This window comes from Hyperolius riggenbachi, chromosome 4 (assembly GCF_040937935.1).
Source record: "Hyperolius riggenbachi isolate aHypRig1 chromosome 4, aHypRig1.pri, whole genome shotgun sequence".
Classification (NCBI taxonomy): domain Eukaryota; kingdom Metazoa; phylum Chordata; class Amphibia; order Anura; family Hyperoliidae; genus Hyperolius; species Hyperolius riggenbachi.
In genome coordinates, this window is record NC_090649.1 from 356,722,226 (window position 1) to 356,729,462 (window position 7,237).

Below are 7,237 nucleotides of genomic sequence, written 5' to 3' on the forward strand. Positions count from 1 at the left end.
TCCAACTGCCAAAAAAGCAAGCAGCAGCTACTTCCAATGACATCACCAGCCAGCAGTAAAAATGACAGCATTGGATAAATGTCAGAATGTAAATCAGGGAGAGGAAAAATGGGCTAACAATGACTAAATCATTTATACATTATTGTAAAAATCAAGAACTTTTGTTAATCATGTTATTTTCACTGGAGTTCCTCTTTAACAACATAACGACCGTGTCACGCCAATGGGCGTGACCATGGTGGCAGCCCCAGGACCACATAACTCCAAATGGCGTCAAGTCCTTGGGCTGGATTTTGCAGGAGATTGCGCACGCCGATGCACGCTCATCTCCGCTTGGTAAGCGGAGCTCCGCCTTCAGTCTTCCAGCAGCGATCGCCATCTATTAGCATAGTACAGCGTTGCAATCTAAGACAGCACTGTACTGGGGACAGCCGTGTGACAAGGCTGTTCCCCTGGGACACAGGAGAGCGATCGGCTCCCATAGGCTGAAGCCTAGCCTATGACAGCCGATCGCCGTCATTGGCTGGCTGGGGGGAGGGGAGGGAGTTAGGGGGAAAAAATGAATAGGGAAATTTAATTTAAAAAAATAACAAATATTAAAAAAAATAAAAATTAAACACTGGGGGAGTGATCAGACCCCACCAACAGAGAGCTCTGTTGGTGGAGGAAAAGGGGGGGGATCACTTGTGTGCTGAGTTGTGCGGCCCTGCAGCGAGGCCTTAAATGGCCTCGTCTTTAGGGGGATTTAACACTGCGGTCCTCAAGTGGTTAAAGTGAAACTCCAGTCTTGAAGCAAAATAAGCACTCTGTTCACTTAGGGCCGGTGTACACTTGTTTAAAAACGTATCCGTGGCTCCATTTTTGGGCCTGGACCAAAACTGGAGAAACAGATACCAATGTTAAAAATAGCAGCTGTCTTTACAGACTTCTCAAAATTGATCCGGGGGATCCGTTTTGAAAAACTGAATAGAGAGTCTCGATTTGTTGTGACTTCGCGGACCCCAGATGGGACTTCACGGACCCCGGATACACGGAGGGGTAGTGAAAGGCAATACAAAAATGCATCTCCCCCTTCACAGGCTGTTTTGCACACAAAAACGGAGGGAGATCCGGATTGCTTACTGCCTGCTCCTCCTCTAGGTGTCCCGAGGTAGCCTGGAGGGGGTAGCAGCCAGAAAGGGGGGCAGCGGGCACAGCGGCTCACCCTGCCTCACCTGGGTCCCCCTTCCGTGCTCCCCCTCTAGCTGTTAAAATAAATCCAGCAGTGAGCGGGGAACTCGCTCACTTCCTTGCTTTCCACCACTTGCCACGTCACTTCCTGCAATGCCGCCCTCTGTACTTCAGTGGGCGGCATTGCAGGAAGTCACGCGGCGAGCGGTGGAGGAAGGAAGTGAGTGAGTTTACGGCTCCCTGCTGGCTTGATTTTAACAAAACTAGCTGGAGGGGGAGCATGGAAGGGGGGATCCAGGTCAGGGGGGTGTGCCTGCTGCCCCCCTTCCTGGCTGCTACCCCCTCTAGCATGGCGCCCCCCCACCCACAGCTATAGACATGGACACGTTTTTAAAAATGGAACTGGACTGGAAATGTACTGCAAAAGGGCAGCACGGATACGTTTTTTGATCCATTTATGTTCCGGTTTTTGAAAACCGGAGCTCGGGCCACGGATTAGGTTTTGCAACCGCACCTCGTGTGGACCGAGCCTTAAGCTCTGCACATTTCAAAGGTTATTTGCTAATATTCCTTTTATACCTTTTTTTGGTACCTATTAAACATAAATTTTCCATAGTGTTCCTAGCAAACTGTGAGAAGGAAGTCTGAATGACCCCTGCCAATTACTGGCTTAGTCTAAGGGCTGCTGCACACCAGAAGGGCTTTTCTGAACGCTTTGTGATTTTAACAGCTCCTGCTAATATTATCCTATGTGTGTGTGCACACTAGAGTGATGTGATTTTGCAAAAATCCCCCATAGCATTGCATTTTCAAAAGCTTTTTTAAAATCTCTAGTGTTTAAAAGCTCTTGTGGTGTGCACCAGCCCAAAGTGTTGTAAATGAGTAACACAATCTAAATGGTAACGCAGGCCCTGATACACAAAAAGCCAGTAAAATTAATATGTGCACACAGTGCGTGTCAATTTTACTGGTGTTTATGCAAACAATGTAGAATGCATTGTACAATAATGCAATTTGCGTTATATATACAATGTGCATGTTGCTTGTAAAACATGTATTACAAAAATAGCATACCATGGGTTATACAAGTAGTGTGCATTATTTATATAACACAAGCTGCATTAATGCAGTTATGTTGCTTGCATACAGGGGCATAACTAGAAATCAGTGGGCCTCCCTGTGAAACCTTGGATGGGGCCCCCTCTCTCCCCCTCGCTTTCTGCACAGGTAAACTGAGAACCAATGTTCTTCAATTGGCTAGTGTACACTTGAATGTGTTTTCTCCATGCAGAGAAAAACTGACACCAGTGAAGCACTGAATGCATTACATACATTAGCTTCTGTGATGAAATGTGTATGTTTTCACACAGACAGACACACATGGGGCTTGATTCATTAAACCGTGATAATTCATATCACAGGCGCACTAGCGGTTTCACGTGCAAAGATATGCAATTGCGCTCAGAAATTTGCGATTGCGCGCGCAATAAACGCTACCGCGGCCGAAATAAGAGTTATCACGGTTTAGTGAATCAAGCCCATGGTGTGCAGAAAACGCATACAGAAAAATGCACACAGAAAACTGACAGATGAATGTACTCCTAGCCTCAACTTATTACACTCACTCTGTCCATATTTGATGGAGAAGAACTGGCTCTGCAGACTTCTCCAGCATCACTACAGATCACAGCACTTGGGGATGGGTAGGGTGTTGTACACAAAAGCCTGCTGCACACTGAATAGAGACTGTCTATAAATCTTTGTCTACAAAACTTTGTATGATTCATTATCAATGGCTGAGCAGATGCAGTAATTAAAACAGAAAGCTGTCTCTCTCCGTGCCCAGACTCCTCAAGCATCACTACAGTACACAGCACTTGGGGAGAGGTAGAGAGGCTGGGGGTAGAGCATAGAGATGGCCCGAACCTCCGATTTTAGGTTCACGAACCGGGTTCTCGAACCTCCACAAACGTTCGCGAACTTGCAAACTTTCGCGAACTGCAATAGACTTCAATGGGAAGGCGAACTTTGAAAGCTAGAAACCTTTATGCTGGCCACAAAAGTGATGGAAAAGATGTTTCAAGGGGTCTAACATCTGAGTTTTTGCATGGATGAGTGGGATAGATGCCAAAAGTCCCGGGGAAAAATTTGGAATTGACGCAAAGCAGCGTTTTAAGGGCAGAAATCACATTGCATGCTAAATTGGAGGCCTAGAGTGCTTTAAAACATCTTGCATGTGTATACATCAATCAGGGAGTGTAATTAGAGTACTGCTTCACACTGACACACCAAACTCACTGTGTAACGCACCGCAAACAGCTGTGATGGCCGTGCTGGACTGGTGCGCACCATGGCGAGAGTGCAAGCGATAGCGGTTTTCAAGCCCATATGGTCGCCAGGCTGAGGTAGCTCAATGACAGAACAACAGTGATTGTCCAGCTGATCGAATTTGGTCTGTCCACAATGAAGCAACGACCTTATTATCTTTGGTGTGCCTACCCGCCCCTGCCCCCCCCCCCCCCCCCCCCCCCGAGACACTCATATAGCCGTCGGTCATTGCTTCATTGTGAAACACAAGCCCCTTCACCGCGGCAAGGTAACGATCACGAAGGGGAATTGACACATGTACATGCCTTTTGTTTTGTTGTTGCAGCCACAGTGCAGCCAGAAAAATTATGGTCGCCAGGCTGAGGTAGCTCAATGACAGAACAACAGTGATTGCCCAGCTGATCAAATTTGGTCTGTCCACAATGAAGCAACGACCTTATTATCTTTGGTGTGCCTACCCGCCCCTGCCCCCCCCCCCCCCCGAGACACTCATATAGCCGTCGGTCATTGCTTCATTGTGAAACGCAAGCCCTTTCACCGCGGCAAGGTAACGATCACGAAGGGGAATTGACACATGTACATGCCTTTTGTTCTGTTGTTGCAGCCACAGTGCAGCCAGAAAAATTAGGCAGGCATGTACACGCACCAGAAAAATTATTATAGCGGCCGCTGCTAGAGGTCTTAAAAATTCAGGAATTTACCTGCAGTTCTGGTGGACCTTGTTGTTGGTGGCGGAGAAGGCAGTCAAGCGGTCTGCAGGCAGAGATGCATTGTGGGGACCGACTTAGTCTTGGGGCAGGCAGTCACACGGCGTGCAGGCAGAGATGCTGTGTGTGGGGACTGACTTATTCTTTGGGCAGGCCTGAGCGTGCTTTGCAGACCAAGCATCCGTGGTCAGGTGGACCCTTGACCCAACGCTGTGTGCCAGAGATGTCACCACTTGCCTTTTAACATCACGGTACAGTTTAGGTATCGCCTTTTTTTGAGAAAAAATTGCGGCCTGGTCTCTTCCACTGTGGTGTGTGGCTTTGCTTTTGTGTGCTGCTTTTCCTCAGATGGTCATCCCATTGCAGTTTGTGCTTTGTAATCATGTGCCTTCGTAAGGTAGTTGTCCCTACGTGGGTCTTGGTCTTTCTACGGCTCAATTTTCGGTGGCAGAGGGTACAGATGGCATTGCTCTCATCTGAGGCAGACACACAAAAAAAAATTCCACACCGCTGAGCCCTGGGGTGATGGCACTTTGGTGGTGGCGGCCGACTGAGTGTTAAGTGGGGTGCCAGAATCAGAGCATGAGGAGTAAGATATGTCACGCTTCCGTGCGGAAGCTGAGAAAGATGAGGTGTTCTGTGTTAAATAGTCAACTACATCCTGACAATATTGGGGGTTGATGGCACGTGCCTTCTTCTGAACACTGTACTTTAGTTGAGGGCCGCACAAAATCACGACAGCGTGACCTCGAATAGACCTGCCAGGTGGCCTGCCTATGGCTCTGCCTCTTGTTTTGTCCATATTGGGGGGGGATTGAAGTGAAAGGTATGCACTGACTTGACTAATACAATGTACGGTTACACAGGTGCAGTGAACAGGTATGCAGTGACTGCTGGTACAACAATGTGTGGTTACACAGGTGCAGTGAACAGGTTGCAGGGACTGGTATTACAAATGTGCAGCTGCCTGTCACACACACACACACACAGGTACCCTGAACAGGTGCTATGCAGGTGCACTGAACAGTGAACAGGTGCAGTGATTGGGATTACAAATGTGCAGCTGCCTGTCACACACACAGGTAGTCACTTAAAGAGGAACTGTAAGCTCAAAATAATTTATTGCCAGCAGGTAGCCTATACCCAATTTATAGATGAAAACCCAGTATTTTCTGCTAGAAATCCAGCATTTTGCTGGAATTACACCTTTAAGTAGGAAGCCACGCCCCCTCATGAGGCTGCTCCGCGGCTGTATATTCATTAAGCTTGTGCGCACTGCCTTCTGGGTAGTGACATCATGGGTTGCTAAGGGGAAAAAAAAACAGCAGTCCTCACTGTCATCAAGGTGGGACATGTGCACGAGGCAGAAGAAGTTTATCTTGCAGCCTCCGATGGGATGATTGATCATCCCTCTCTGCCCTGTGAAGCTGCCGCTGCCACTATCAGGTCAGCGACATGTGTTTAACTCTCCTCATCCCAGCTGGAATCCCTCTCTCGTCAGCTCTTCCTACAGCCTCCGATGATCTTATAGCTCTGCCTGCATGTCATGTGCATTCACCCGACGTGCAGGCAGAGTTAGAAGATCAAAGGCAGAGCTGACGAGAGAGGGATTCCAGCTGGGATGAGGAGAGTTAAACACATGTCGCTGACCTGATAGTGGCAGCGGCAGCTTCACAGGGCAGAGAGGGATGATCAATCATCCCATCGGAGGCTGCAAGATAAACTTCTTCTGCCTCGTGCACATGTCCCACCTTGATGACAGTGAGGACTGCTGTTTTTTTTCCCCCTTAGCAACCTATGATGGCACTACCCAGAAGGCAATGCGCACAAGCTTAATGAATATACAGCCGCGGAGCAGCCTCATGAGGGGGCGTGGCTTCCTACTTAAAGGTGTAATTCCAGCAAAATGCTGGATTTCTAGCAGAAAATACTGGGTTTTCATCTATAAATTGGGTATAGGCTACCTGCTGGCAATAAATTATTTTGAGCTTACAGTTCCTCTTTAATGTGCTGGGCCAGGTAGTGACACAGTAGGAATTAAGGTGCCAAAGGCCAGCTGCGACTGACTGACAAGGCTGTATATAATGCAAGTGGGCCACAAAAAAAAAAAAAATAGATCACAAGAACAACATTAGCTCTCAAAAGAGCTGTTGAGGGGTGCTTTTTTAGCAATAAGAATCAGCAAGGAGCAAGCTAACAAGCCTACAAGAGCCTAACTAAGCTTTCCCTATAGCTCTCTCTGCAGCAGCTCTCCCTTCTTTAATTACTGCAGGCACACGACTGAGTCCAATGCCTGACGCTGCCTGCCTTTTATAAGGCTCTCCAGGAAGGAGTGTAGCCTGATTGGCTACAATGTGCCTGCTGACTGTGATGTAGAGGGTCAAGGTTGACCCTAATGATGCACTATGGGGGCGAATTGAACTTCCGCAAAAGTTTGCGGTTCTCCGCGATCGCGAACCACGGAAGTTTGCCAGGAACCATTCGCCGGCGAACAGTTCTGGCCATCTCTAGTAGAGCAGCGCTGTACACAAGACCCTGTGGAACACTGAATAGGGACTGTCTACAAATCTTTGTCTGCAAAACTTTGTATGATTCCTTATCTGTGGCTGAACGAATGCAGTCATTAGAACAATTATGCAGAGAGCAGAAAGTTGTTTTTTTTCACTCCATGCCCTTAGTTGTCAATCTATCATGACAGGGAAAATAAACTTTCCCCCCCCCTGTGGATTCTGGATCCCCCTGTGGCTACATCCCTTGCAGGGTCTATTGTTATGCCCCTGAGAGGGATACAGAGATGGAGGTGAACGCAGACAAAAATGGGGGACAGAAAGGGACAGAAATGGAGAACAGAGGAGCAGAGTAAAGTGGAGAGGAGAGTGATTTTTAGGCCTTGTTCACATTTTCCATTTTTGTGCATGATTTTTTTTTTTATGCTGGGCATACACGGTTCGATTATGCCGCTCGATTCTCCCGCTTGATCGATTCCCCACTCAACTCCGCAGGTGATTCTCTTATCTTCCGCTCGTTTTTCC